At 39.2% G+C, this 14,964-nt stretch overlaps 1 protein-coding gene across 4 annotated transcripts in view; it reads left to right on the forward strand.

Moving 5' to 3' along the window:
* Positions 1-2,666: 2,666 nt before the first annotated feature.
* Positions 2,667-14,964, forward strand: part of LINGO2 (leucine rich repeat and Ig domain containing 2) — a 2,286,714-nt gene continuing 2,274,416 nt past the window's right edge. For 2 of the 4 annotated variants that reach the window (XM_077475129.1, XM_077475130.1), the window contains exon 1: positions 2,701-3,382. The gene's annotated coding sequence lies outside the window, so the exon portion shown is untranslated. Of the gene's footprint in view, positions 3,383-14,964 lie in introns of all 4 variants that reach the window. The other 2 variants (XR_013272157.1, XM_077475131.1) reach the window with 2 other exon arrangements.

A 14,964-nucleotide genomic window follows, 5' to 3' on the forward strand; every position in this document is an offset into this window, starting at 1 on the left:
CCCCATTGCATGACTCCAGATAAATTTTCTTTGCAAACATTCTGCAAGTCTGCTACAAGTTCTAGTTCAGTTTTGTTGTGCAATAGTCATCCCACCACAGGGGTCACTGTGGCTGAATTTTTATGCTGTAGACTTGCAGAGCTCTTGCGGTAGATTCAAAACTACAACTTTGTTCTTGCTAGAGACTTGCCACGCAAATTTGTGTCAACTAGAACTTGTGCTTTAAGTGCTCTGTAAGTGTACAACTTGCCAGTGAAAATGTGCAGCAAGCTAACAGACTTACAATTCTACACTGCCACAAATTTGTGGCAAGCTATCTTTTTTATCTGGGTAGACGCTATGGGGTTGATTTACTAAAGGTAAATAGTCTGTGCACTGCAAGTGCACCCACATGTGCAATTCAAGTACACTGCAAGTGCAATTGCTCTAGTTACATAGTTAGTAAGGTTGAATAAAGACACCAGTCCATCCAGTTCAACCTGAGTGAGTGTGGGTGCATGTCTACAATTGTCCCTATCCCTGTACATTGCATCTCATTAAGATGCTCATCTATTATATTATTATTTTTTTATTTAAGGTACCCATATAGCGCCATCAATTTTACACATACATTGCACACTCACATCAGTCCCTACCCTCAAGGAGCCCACAATCCATGGTCCCCAGCCCACATTCATACACTAGGGCCAATTTTGGACAGAAGCCAATTAACCTACCAGCATGTCTTTGGAGTGTGGGAGGAAACCAGAGTACCCAGAGGAAACCCACGCAGGCACAGGGAGAACATGCAAACTCCAGGCAGGTAGTGTCATGGTTGGGATCTGAGGGGAGCATGCAAGGAAGAAATCTTTCACATGTTTGGATGATAGAAATCAGCAGAGCTTCCCCTCAGAACTTGTATTTCACAGTGGATTTGCCTTTAGTAAATCAACCCCACTCTCTGCACTAGAAGTGAATTTGGAAGTGCACTTTAAGTGCTTTGCGAGTGTCAGGGCCGTCTTTAAGGCAGGGTAAAAGGGGCAGCTGCCCAGGGCCCTGTCATTGTTGTGGGGCCCAAAGCAGCTGCCTCAAACCATACTTGCCAACTATCCCAGTTTACATTCCCTTGTCCCTTGAAGTTTTAGTCCTGTGCTGCTACTAATGCTGCCCAGCTCTGCCCTATTGTTGTGTACATATGACTCACCTGCAGACCCTGTGTTTACATGTAAATACTGGCATTCATATGTAAATAGCAGTCACATGCATATGTAAATAGCTAAGGCCAACCGCATTGATATGTAAATAAAGGCAGCATTGATAGGTATATCATGCCCCCCTGCAGTGAGGAGATGATGTGCTATAATCGCAACCAGTGAGCAGTATTACTGTACAGTAATCTCTAGCAGCCAATCAACAAGCAGAAATGTGCTGTAACCTCTAGCAACTAATCAGTGAGCTTTAAGGAGTGATGTAACCTCTAGCAACCAGTCAGTAAGCAGTAATGATATGCTGTAACCTCTGGCAACCAATCGCATTCGCTGCCTGATCTGATTCAGTAAACTGATTTTAAGTCTAGCTGCTATTTATTGTATGTCTCAGAGAAAATGGAGAGCGAAATTGCATGGGGGGGGGGGGGCCCTAAGAAGATTTTTGCCCAGGGTCCAATCAATATTAAAGACGGCCCTGGCGAGTGTAGTTGCTTCAGATCTGAGGGTAACCTCTGCTGATTTCTATCATCTAATCCTGTGCGAGAAAAAATGCATTATTTTTATTTTCCTTGCATGTTCCCCTTGCAGTGTACTTGAAGTGCACTTGTGGGTGCATTTGCATTGCACAGACTATGGGTGTTATTTACGAAAGGCAAATCCACTTTGCACTACAAGTGCACTTGAAATTGCACTGAAAGTGCACTTGGAAGTGCAGCCGCTGTAAATCTAAGGGGTAGATCTGAAATGAGGGGAAGCTCTGCTGATTTTATCATCCAATCACATGCAAGCTAAAATTCTGTTTTTTACTTTCCTTGCATGTCCCCCTCGGATCTACAGCAACTTTACTTCCAAGTGTCAATCAAAACGATATTCCTATCACACACGTTCCTGGTATCTGTGGCTCATAAAATGGTGGGTGCTGCAGCGATTACCAGTTGGGTCCTGGAAACATCAACCGAGGATTGGATGATAAAATCAGCAGAGTTTCCCCTCATTTCAGATCTACCCCTCAGATTTACAGCGGCTGCACTTCCGAGTGCACTTTCAGTGCAAGTTGGAGTGCACTTGTAGTTTGCACTTGTAATGCAAAGCGGATTTGCCTTTAGTAAATAACCCCCCTATTTACCTTTAGTAAATCAATCCCAGTATATGTGCCTTTAGTAAATGAACCTCTATATATGACTGTTCAATTTCTTGCACATTTAATCATTTTGATGAAATCATAGACACTGATAATGACCACCACAACACTTTGATATGAGTTTCCCCCACATCCCTCTATGTATTATAAGATTTTGAATCCAGTGAAAGTGCACTTGATACTGTTAGGTAAGATGATCATTGACCTTGTTAGCAATGAACAGAGCAGCACCTTTTTTTAGCAGTAGGATGAGCTGATTGCTGATAGCGGCACATTAGACTTAGCAAGGAGTTAATATGCTCTTGAGAAGCTGAAAGAGCTCATGCTGCAATATAGGTCAGGTGATGGGGGTGTGGCTTCGTTGGGAAGGGCAGGCTGCAGCTTGCCTGTTACCTCCAGTCCTGCGCTCTCCCCCCCGGAGTTGAAGGGAAGTGTGCGGAGCCTGGGCTTCTCCAGACTTCAGCACCTGGCGGCTGGACAGCTCCCCATAGCGATACAACGAGGCTGCGGGGCTGCGGGGCTGCTGGAGACGGCGCATCAGTGTGTGGATGGATATGGTCAGAGAGTGAGTGCCAGCGCATAGTTTTTAGTCAAGGCTTGGGATATATAGCAGCTCTGGATACAGTGCACATCTCTTTCTGTGGTCAACCTTTCCTACTTTGTACTTGCTTGGAGGAGCAAAAAATAAAAAAAAAGATCTGTCTATGCTACTTAAAGTTTGCACTTCCAATATGGTGTATTAAGGTGAAGGCTCAAGTTTGTCTTTTGCACCTATTTTCTTGGAGGGGGGTGATATTGTTCCTAGTGGATGTGGTCGTGCAGGGGATGTTGGCTTTCTGTGGTCACCTTGTCTACAGCTTGTGAAGTTTGGAAAGAAGGTAAAGGAAAAAGCTGATCCGATTTCTTCCTGCTCCACCATCCCTAAATGGATTATTAAAAGGGTGCTTTTCTTTATCGGAAACCCAATTGCTCTTTGGAAAGAACTGTGTTGGATGTTTAGACTCCTGAGTGCACTTAGCTCGCGACCAGGGTAATTGACGGAGCTGCAAAGTAGGTAGGTACCTATCTATCTGTCTCCCTTTATTTGATTGCATATGGCTAGCATGGGCATAGGGAAATGAGGTTATACAGCAGAGCAGTGCTACATAGCATTGGATCGGATCGCATTACCGTGCTTTGATCGATGACTGGAAGGAAGGGACATGAAGGCAGAAGCACAAGAGTCTGCCGGTAAATCATCTATAATCACTGTGCCTTTTTTTTTTTTTTTGTGATGCTGTTTGACTGAGGGTTTGCTGCAAAGATGGAACTTGATGAAAATGCATATTGAAGCTTCAAGATGAATTAAAGGGGGGGGGGGGGGGGGAGGACGACGATGTTGTCCTGGAGCCTTTCACATTGAATCCATTGTTTATGTTTAAAGGGCTTCAGTTACTTTGGCTGTTGCACATGCCCACCCTAGATAACAGGGGGATGTCACAGGTTGGCTGCTCTCAGCCTGAGCATAGATAAATGGATAACAGTGTCATGTAATTGTGTCGATTTTGCTTGCTGGAAGGGAGGAAAAGGCAGATCAAGAGAAAGGAGTGCTTTGTAGCTTTCTACTGCCTTAAGTTATTGAAATAAGTGGGTTCTTGTTAGATTTTTTTAAGAAATAAATGCTTTACTATAGTGGTCAGATGGTGTAACCAATACTTACAAGTAGTGCAAGTGGCTTTATGGAGAGTAATGGATGTCAGTGTGCAGACTATTGCAGAAGAGTAGAACAGTGTAATGTACTGAGTACCATTATTTCCTCATATGTAAGCAAAGCATGTCATTTGTTCCAGCCTTTCTTCAATAGAATGGGAAAGTACATGGTTCCTAATTCTTGACATATCCTACTGAATGTCACTAACGGTCTACCCCATGGGCATTCTGAATGTGTGGAAAAAAATTATGGAATGAAATCCATTCTTCAAATATATTAAAACCACTTATCACCTGCCACTGAGTTTGAGATGTGATATATATATATATATATATATATATATATATATATATATATATATATATATATATATATATATATATATATATATATATATATATATATATCTATAGATAGATAGATAGATAGATAGATAGATATACAGGCATACCCCACTTTTAAGTACCAATGAGCATCCAGGTTTTATTATCAAAGCTCAATTGAACAAGTTGGGGTTAGAAGCTCATTGGTTTCTATGCAGAAGTGAGCCTGATTTTGCACTTTCCAGCTTTAGTAAATAAACCCCATTGTGTACTTAAAAGTGGGGCATGCCTGTATCTATCTATCTATCTATCTATCTATCTATCTATCTATCTATCTATCTATCTATCTATAGATATATCTATCTATATATAGCTATCTATATCTATCTATCTATAGATAGAAAGATATATAGAGATATATATCTATATATCTATATCTATCTATCTATCTATCTATCTATCTATCTATCTATCTATCTATCTATCTATCTATCTATATATATATATATATATAGTTAGTTAGATAGATAGATAGATAGATAGATAGATAGATAGATAGATAGATAGATACTGTACTGGCAGCCAATAAAAAGATGAAACTTTCCAATTTGCTGTATTAAATGTATATTGTTAGTACCATGCACAATGATTTTACATGGTGTATAAGTACAGTCATTTCCATCAATACAGAATAATCATGCTTTGATCAGTGTACATACTACATCAAGCTTTTTGTTCTCAAAGTACAAGTATAATCCATGATCTAGTTTATGCTGCTTGCTTAGCACCACATCTATAGCTAAAATTAGAAGTAGATACCCCATGAAAAAAAAAGAATATCATTTGAAAATAAACCCTTGGCATTCTCAATATTCGTACGTGTTTTGTGACTTCTGCCTAATATACCATTTTGCAGTGATTAGCTTCAGTAAACAGAGAAAGTATTATATATGCTGTCATGTTTTAGTAAATGGGATGCAGTCAGTGTTGGCAAGAAACACATGAAATTTACTAGATGCAGGTGTTTTTCTTCACATCTTCACAACCATTTAGCCCCACTTGCAAAGGTTGGGAGGGATCACTGCGCTGTACGTCACAGTTTGCAATCAAAGGGTTGACAACCCATACAGCAAACAAGTCTTACATAGTGCTATAGCAATACTTATTGTATATGTTTATACCCTCATATTCTTGTACCTGTACATGCATTAATTATTCATATCAAAATGAAAAAAGCTATGGTATCATACATTGACTTTTCCTACATTATACTATCTGTTGTGGATTGGGTGGTTTTATTATTGCTCAAATAAAAAAAAAGAGTGTGCTCCTAAGCTAATAATAAAATGTATAATAATTGCATCTATAGGTCATTAATGAGTTTGTGATGTTATTTGTCATCAATAATAAAATAGTGATTGAACAAGACATTTATGTGTTCATATATGGACCATTGTACTGCTTTGTGTCTGTATAATGTATACTTTAATTAAATACTAAATTATTTTCAATAATGCTGGAAAAGGCTGGTGTGGTAGTATAATGCAGTATATGAGAGAATAACTTTAAAGGTGTAGTTAATGTAATGTAGGTGTTAGGTTAAAAATTATGTTTCGACAAGAGCTGAAAAGAAGAAAATATTCAATCGCGTAACTTGAGTATCAGATTGTGAGCAGTTAATTTATTATACATATTTTGCTGGAGGTTCTCCATTTCCATATCCTCTTGTTCAGCATCTGGAGTGTCTCTGGGGATGATGAGGAACATTTCTGTAGCTTTTGGTTCAGCTTTGAAGAAGCTGCTGTTCCAAAATCTACCAGCTGGGGGAGAGTGTGAAAAACTTTTGAATGAGCATAAAATATAAGTCTGCAGTATGGCATGGATGTTTTATAGGTTAATTCCTAAATTTAGTATGTTAGCTTTGTGAACAGTGCTAATAATTATGGTATAATGCTGGAAAACACAGAGCTTATCACCAACCTCATAATCTGTCATTTTTTGCAAAACGTACTTGAAATAAATGCATTTTCTGTTCTTTTATATTCATATATCACACTGTTAGTGAAGTGCCGAGCTGCTTAATCTAAAATGTCTGATCTTGTTATGGCTTATATTTTGACACCAGTGAATTGTGTATCAGCAAATACAATCATAAAGGTTATATATATATATATATATATATATATATACATATATATATATATATATATATATATATATATATACACAGTATCTCACAAAAGCAAGTACGCCCCTCACATTTTTGTAAATTATACTTTTCTACAATGTAAAGTAGTAAGTGTACAGCTTATATAACAGTGTAAATTTGCTGTCCCCTCAAAATAACTCAACACACAGCCATTAATGTCTAAACCCCTCGCAAAAAAAATGAGTACACCGCAAGTGAAAATTTCCAAATTGGGCCCGATTGGCCATTTTCCCTCCCTGGTTTCATGTGATTTGTTAGTGTTACAAGGTCTCAAGTGTGAATTGGGAGCAGGTGTGTTAAATGTGGTATTATCACTGTCACTCTCTCATACTGGTCACTGGAAGTTCAACATGGCACCTCATGGTAAAGAACTCTCTGAGGATCTGAAAAAAAAAAGAATTGTTGCTCTACGTAAAGAAGGCCTAGGCTATAACAAGATTGCCAAGACCCTAAAACTAAGCTGCAGCACAGTGGCCAAGACCATACAGTGGTTTAACAGGACAAGTTCCACTCAGAACAGGCATCATCATGGTCGACCAAAGAAGTTGAGTACATGTGCTCGGCATCATATCCAGAGGTTGTCTTTCAGAAATAGATGTATCAATGTATTGATCTGCATGGTTGTCATCCCAGAGGGAAGCCTCTTGTAAAGATGATGCACAGGAAAGCCTGCAAACAGTTTGCTAAAGACAAGCAGACTAAGGACATGCATTACTGGAACCATGTCCTGTGGCCTGATGAGACCCAGATAAACATATTTGGTTCAGATGGTGTCAAGCATGTGTGGCAGCAACCAGGTGAGAAGTACAAAGACAAGTGTGTCTTGCCTACAGTCAAGCATGGTGGTGGGACTGTCATAGTCTGGCGCTGCATGAGTGCTGCCGGCACTGGGGAGCTACAGTTCACTGAGGGAACCATGAATGTCAACATGTACTGTGACATGCTGAAGCAGAGCATGATCCCCTCCCTTCACAGACTGGGAGGCAGGGAAGTATTCCAACATGATAACAACCCCAAACACACCTCCAAAATGACTACTGCCTTGCTAAAGAAACTGAAGGTAAAGGTGATGGACTGGCCAAGCATGTCTCCAGACCTAAACCCTATTGAGCATCTGTGGGGCATCCTCAAATGGAAGGTGGAGGAGCGCAAGGTCTAACATCCACCAGCTCAGTGATGTCGTCATGGAGGAGTGGAAAAGGACTCCAGCGGCAACCTGTGAAGCTCTGGTGAACTCAATGCCCAAGAGGGTTAAGGCAGAGATGAAAAATAATGGTCGCCAGACAAAATATTGACACTTTTGGCCCAATTTGGACATTTTCACTTAGGGGTGTACTCATTTTTCTTGCCAGCGTTTGGCTGTGTGTTGAGTTATTTTGAGGGGACACAAAATGTACACTGTTATACAAGCTGTACACTCACTACTTTACATTGTAACAAAGTGTAATTTCTTCAGTGTTGTCACATGAAAAGATATAATAAAATATTTACAAAAATGGGAAGGGTGTACTCACTTTTGTGAGATACTGTATATATCGTATGCCAAGTTGGGGATTGCCCTGGGTATGCAACATTATAGAACAGCTGTTTTAATCTTGTTAATTATGTAAGTGTTTCATAAAGAACTATACTGTGGTTTAAAATATAAATCACACTAATGATTCATGTTTAAACAGTTATGGTTACAAAGCATCCAAGTGTATGTTTCATTCTTTTTAGCCATAGGGCTGGACAACTTGATATCATTAAAAACATTGTGAACAGCTGTTTTGATACATTCAGAGTCTATTTGATTTCACCAACTGTGCCTGTTTCCTACTCATTATTCTTTTTTCCATCAGGTATACATTTGAGTAAACAGTGTCTTATAGTTGTATTTACAATACATATAAAAGATCTCAAGCAGAGCAAACCAATAGAATTGACCACCTAAATATCAATGATCCTTTACATTTGTGTATTAAAGGAGGTATACAGTGTACTCCTGCACAAGGTGTCTGAGCAATAGCTGTTTAGTGAAGCACACCAACATTCTCTATTAGATTCAAAACTTTTGTTCTAAAACACAGTACAGACATACCCCACTTTTAAGTACACAATGGGGTTTATTTACTAAAGCTGAAAAGTGCAAAATCAGGGTCACTTCTGCATAGAATCCAATGAGCTTCTAACCCCAACTTGTCCAATTAAGCTTTGGTAATAAAACCTGGAAGCTCATTGGTTTCTGTGCAGAAGTGAGCCTGATTTTCCACTTTCCAGCTTTAGTAAATAAACTCCATTGTGTACTTAAAAGTGGGGTATGCCTGTAATTTGCATTCGATATAGAATCATTGCGCTGGCATTCATTTAATTTTCTTTTGTCTTGGTCAGTTATAAACTGTTTAGAAGTGTGAATATTTTTACACACCCTTCTAAATAATTTGCCAAAAGTTATTGTTTAGATTGCAGAATTATTTTGGTACACATTAATAGGATACTGTATAATGTTCATATAATCATATACAGTAATTATAACATGCTCAATGGAATTGTGAGTTATGAGATTTAAAGGTTCATTAAATATAGACTTTGTTTTAAGCAGTAGATTTATAGCCCTAACTCTTAATAAATGGGCCAATTACAAGTGGCATAGAATGAGAAAGGCCAGAGAAGATAAGAACTGCTATTTTTATTTGTCTGCATTTGCACATTCTTGTCCTTTTACCAGTAACTTATGTTCCTGCTGCAGAATTGTAACAGTTAATACAACACATAAAAAATAAATAAATTATGTCAATAGTAACAACGTCATGTAAAAAGTAATAACACAGTCCTTGTTCTTGCAGCGTTATTTTATTTGAAATTCAGTTACAAAGAGTCACTATGGGTAAATGTGAAGGATTTGTAAACATAATTATATTCTTTCATTCAAGGCACACTTGTATTCCATCCTTGTTTGAACTTATTTGAATTTTAATTTAGTTGCTTGTTCATGTATTCTGGTCAGTTAGCTGAGAACCCTACTATATATACTATCAGGCTGAATTAATGGGAAAGTGAAACATTTAATGGTTATTTGCACAGTGTCATCAAATATCATGTTTTTTTTTTTAGCCAATCAGAAATAAGCTGTTAAAGCATATATATGTATATATATATATATATATATATATATATATATATATATATATATATATATATATATATATATATATATATATGTATAACATGCTGGCCTGCCTAATTAAAAAAAAAAAACAATAAGAAGAATCAAAGAAATTTTCAAAAATATTTACCCCTCTTAGCTTCCAGTAACCCATGTAGGTGCAAATAATGTAACCGTGTTTCAATTGCAGGATTCTGGGAAAGCCGAGGATCCAAAATCTCACAAAAATACCCTACAGTACTTTGTAGTAGTGCACACACATGGAATTTGGTATTGTTAGCTTTCTCAGGGTCTTGCAAGTAGACTCAGTGATATAATCCTTACCTAGGTGAGCATATGTAAAGAGGGGAGGGGGGGGGGGTATAAGTACGTTTTACTTTTTTTTTTTTTAGAGGCTGAAACATAAGCGGATCTTGTATTTTCATGCAATGCCCACTTTTTCTAACCCACCTACAGCCTTTTAAAATGTAAGGGTTATTGTACTTTGCACATAGTTGGTGGATTCCTTTATTAAAGGGTCAATGTACTCCATATTATTGTTGCAGATTTTAGTAGACTTTGGAGATGTAAGTTGCCGAACTGCTAATATCTCTCCTACTATATTTCTGTTGCTGGTAAAACCTCTCCTGCTGTATTGATGTTGAATTGTCAGGCCTATACATTTGCTGTAGAAAATAAAAATAAAATAATTGTGTTCATAGTATATCATTAATAATGCATTAGGTAAAAAAGGAAGAAATAAGAACAGCCACTTAGTAGCAAGAAGACTGGGAATCCAACGTTGGCAGATATAGAGCCAAGAGCTCTGGCAAAATCCCTAAGAGATTTAATAACCCAAGAGGTAGATGATACATATTGACATTCTATTATAAAATATAAGTGAATCCTTATCTTGTAAAACAATCCAGTTCATTTAAAATTGAAATGCAAAATGCCTGTATGTGTGTATATATAGACATACCCCAATTTTAAGTACACAATGGGGTTAATTTACTAAAGCTGGAAAGTGCAAAATCAGGCTCACTTCTGCATAGAAACCAATGAGCTTCCAGGTTTTATTACCAAAGCTTAATTGAATAAGCTGGGGTTAGAAGCTCATTGGTTTCTATGCAGAAGTGAGCCTGATTTTGCACTTTACAGCTTTAGTAAATAAACCCCATTTCTACTTAAAAGTGGAGTATGCCTGTATACAGTATGTATATACACTCCCTGGCCATTTTATTAGGTACACCTTGCTAGTGCCATGTTGGATCCCCTTTTGCCTTTAGAGCTGCCTTAATTCTTCATGGCATAGATTCAACAAGGTGTTGGAAACGTTCCTCAGAGTTTTTGGTCTATATTGGCATGATAGCATCACACAGTTTCTGCAGTTTTCTTGGCTGCACATCCATGATGCGAATCTCCCATTCCACCCCATCCCAAAGAAGCTCGATTGGATTGAGATCTGGTGACTGTGGAGGCCATTAGAGTACAGTGAACTCCTTGTCATGTTCAAGAAACCAGTTTGAGATGATTTGAGCTTTGTGACATGGTGCATTATCTTGCTGAAAGTATCCATCAGAAGTTGGGTACACCGTAGTCATAAAGGGATGGACATTGTCAGCAATAATACTCAGGTAGGCAGTGGAGTTTAAACAATGCTTAATTGGTACTAAGGGGCACAAAGTGTCAGTCAGCCTGAGCCATTGATACCAGGCAGGATGGATTTATGCTTTCATGTTGTTTACACCAAATTCTAAACCCTACTATCTGAATGTCACAGCTGAAATTGAGACTCATCAGCCCAGGCATCGTTTTTCCAATCTTCCATTATCCAATTTTGGTGAGCCTGTGCGAATTGTAGCCTTAGTTTACTGTTCTTAGCTAACAGGAGTGGCACCCAGTGTGGTCTTCTGCTTCTGTTGCCCAGCTGCTTCAAGGTTTGATGTTTTGTGCATTCAGAGATGCTATTCTGTATATCTTGGTTGTAACAAGTTATTTGAGTTACTGTTGCCGTTCTATCATCTCAAACCAGTCTGCTCATTCTCCTATGACCTCTGACATCAACAAGGCCTTTTTGTCCACACAACTGGCGCTCACTGGATTTTTTTTTTGGACCATTCTCTGTAAACCCGAGAGATAATTGCACATGAAAATCCCAGTAGTGAGTGTTGGGGTGCTTAAAGGACAAGTATGCCAAAGCTTGTTTGGCTGTACTTCTCCTATGGATCACAGGAGTGCAATTCATATTGCACTCGCCCAGTCCAGTTTCTTTTAAATGCACAGTACTATTTATTTTATTTAAACTTTTTTTTACCTTTGTACCTTTTATTTTTTTTGTTTTTTTGTGAACTTTATTGTTATTACAAGGGATGAACAACATCCCTTGTGATAGCATGGACCATGACAGGTCTTCTTTATAAATAGATCTAGGGTCTGTTAGACCCCATAGCTCTCCTCTGGCCTCCAATGCATCTGATCAAACTGATATTGGTTTCATCAGATGCTTTACAAGCTGATAATGGCTTATAAACATTAAACTGAAACAGGAACTGACAAAATCCTCATTGTTTCTGGTTTCTTACATCAGAGATGAGATGGGTATGGACACACTTTCCTCAACTCTGCTCCCCACAGCATACCAAGTGGTGGCAGTACTGGCCTCCTTAAAGCGGGAGACCTGCAAATTTAATAATTTTTTTAAAAGTCAGCATCTACAAATACTGCAGCTGCTGACTTTTACAAAAAAAAGGACACTCACCTGTCTCAGGATCCAGCGAAGTCAGCACCCAAGGCCGAACTGTCCCTTGGTCCTCGGATTCTGCCGCCGCCGTCTTCGCTATGGGAATCAGGAAATAAAGCCTTTCGACTTCACTTCCCGGTTCCCTACTGAGCATGCGTGAGTTGCGCAGGGCAATATAAGTGGTCCATGCTGTCTCAGGGACCCGTGTGTGTCTCAGCAGACAGTGCAGTGGGATGGGAAAAGGCATAGACTTCCGTGGGAGTCTATGCCCGGAAGTGGGTGCAAATACCTGTCTTAGACAGGTATCTGCACCCCCCTCCCCCCTGAAAGGTGCCAAATGTGATACCAGAGGAAGGGTTACGAAAGGCAGAGGTTAAATTTTTGTGTGAACCTCTGCTTTAATCACTTGGGCAGTGGGGGAGGGGACCACTTACTCCACCTGTAAAAGTTATTGAGCACCTATAAAGCCATTTGGATCACTTTTACTTTTTGCAGGTTCACTGGTTATAATAAATGATATCTTGATCATTGCTACAGACGCAGAGATAACCAAAAAATCATCCTTCTTGTCTGAGGACATAAATACGCTTACCGTGGACTGCAAGTGGTTAAAATAGATGGACTAGATCGCTGTGCAGTGCTCTTTGAGCAATGATACACAGGCTAACAAAGTAGTCTGATAAATTAAATACAATCATTTAGAGGCAGCTATTTAAGTCCATCAGCATTTCTTCATTTACAGTGGTGTGAAAAAGTGTTTGCCCCCTTCCTCATTTCCTGTTCCTTTGCATGTTTGTCACACTTAAGTGTTTCGGAACATCAAACCAATGTAAACAATAGTCAAGGACAACACAAGTAAACACAAAATGCAATTTGTAAATGAAGGTGTTTATTATTAAAGGTGAAAAAAAATCCAAACCATCATGGCCCTGTGTGAAAAAGTGATTGCCCCCTAAACCTAATAACTGGTTGGGCCACCCTTAGCAGCAACAACTGCAACCAAGCGTTTGCGATAACGTGCAATGAGGCTTTTACAGCGTCTTGGAGGAATTTTGGCCCACTCATCTTTGCAGAATTGTCCTAATTCAGTTACATTAGAGGGTTTTCGAGCATGAACGGCCTTTTTAAGGTCATACCACAACATCTCAATAGGATTCAGGTCAGGACTTTGGCTAGGCCACTCCAAAGTCTTCATTTTGTTTTTCTTCAGCCATTCGGTGGTGGACTTGCTGGTGTGTTTAGGATCATTGTCCTGCTGCAGAACCCAAGTTCGTTTCAGCTTGAGTACATGAACAGATGGTCGGACATTCTCCTTCAGGATCTCTTGGTAGACAGCAGAATTCATAGTTCCTTTTATCACGGCAAGTCTTCCAGGTCCTGAAGCAGCAAAACAGCCCCAGACCATCACACTACCACCACCATATTTTACTGTTGGTATAATGTTCTTTTTATGAAATGCAGTGTTCTGCAGTGTTCCAGATATACTTGGACACACACCTTCCAAAGAGTTCCACTTTTGTCTCATCGGTCCACAGAATGTTGTCCCAAAAGTCTTGGGGATCATCAAGATGTGTTGTGGAGAAATTGAGACGAGCTTTGATGTTCTTTTTGCTCAGCAGTGGTTTTCTCCTTGGAACTCTGCCATGCAGGCCATTTTTGCCCAGTCTTTTCCTGATGGTGGAGGCATGAACGCTGACCTTAACTGAGGCAAGTGAGGCCTGCAGTTCCTTGGACGTTGTTGTGGGGTCTTTTGTGACCTCTTGGATAAGTCGTCGCTGCGCTCTTGGGGTAATTTTGGGCGGCCGGCCACTCCTGGGAAGGTTCACCACTGTTCCATGTCTTCGCCATTTGTGGATAATGGCTCTCACTGTGGTTCGCTGGATTCCCAAAGCTTTGGAAATGGCTTTATAACCCTTTCCAGACTGATAGATCTCAATTACTTTCTTTCTCAATTGTTCCTGAATTTCTTTGGGTCTCGGCATGATGTGTAGCTTTTAAGGATCTTCTGGTGGACCTTACTGTGTCAAGCAGCTCCTATTTAAGTGATGCCTTGATTGTGAACAGGTGTGGCAATAATCAGGCCTGGGTGTGGCTAGAGAAATTGAACTCAGGTGTGGACAACCACAGTTATAGTATGTTTTAACAAGGGGGGCAATCACTTTTTCACACAGGGCCATGATGGTTTGGATTTTTTTTCACCTTTAATAATAAACACCTTCATTTACAAATTGCATTTTGTGTTTACTTGTGTTGTCCTTGACTATTGTTTAAATTGGTTTGATGTTCCGAAACACTTAAGTGTGACAAACATGCAAAGGAACAGGAAATGAGGAAGGGGGCAAACACTTTTTCACACCACTGTATTACAGAATATATAAAAGACCACTTTGCCAATGGTATTATGTTTTTCAATTCACAATATCTGCTGGCATGCATTGTTTATGCCCGTTTTTAAAAGATAAAGAGTCAGTGCTACAAGGTAGATGTTGACATCTCTTATTCCATCTCACTCACCCACAGAGAATTGTTTGTATAAGCATTCATTAT

This window comes from Lithobates pipiens, unplaced genomic scaffold (assembly GCF_037356315.1).
Source record: "Lithobates pipiens isolate NorthernLeopardFrog02 unplaced genomic scaffold, aLitPip1_a1.2 Scaffold_13, whole genome shotgun sequence".
Lineage (NCBI taxonomy): Eukaryota > Metazoa > Chordata > Amphibia > Anura > Ranidae > Lithobates > Lithobates pipiens.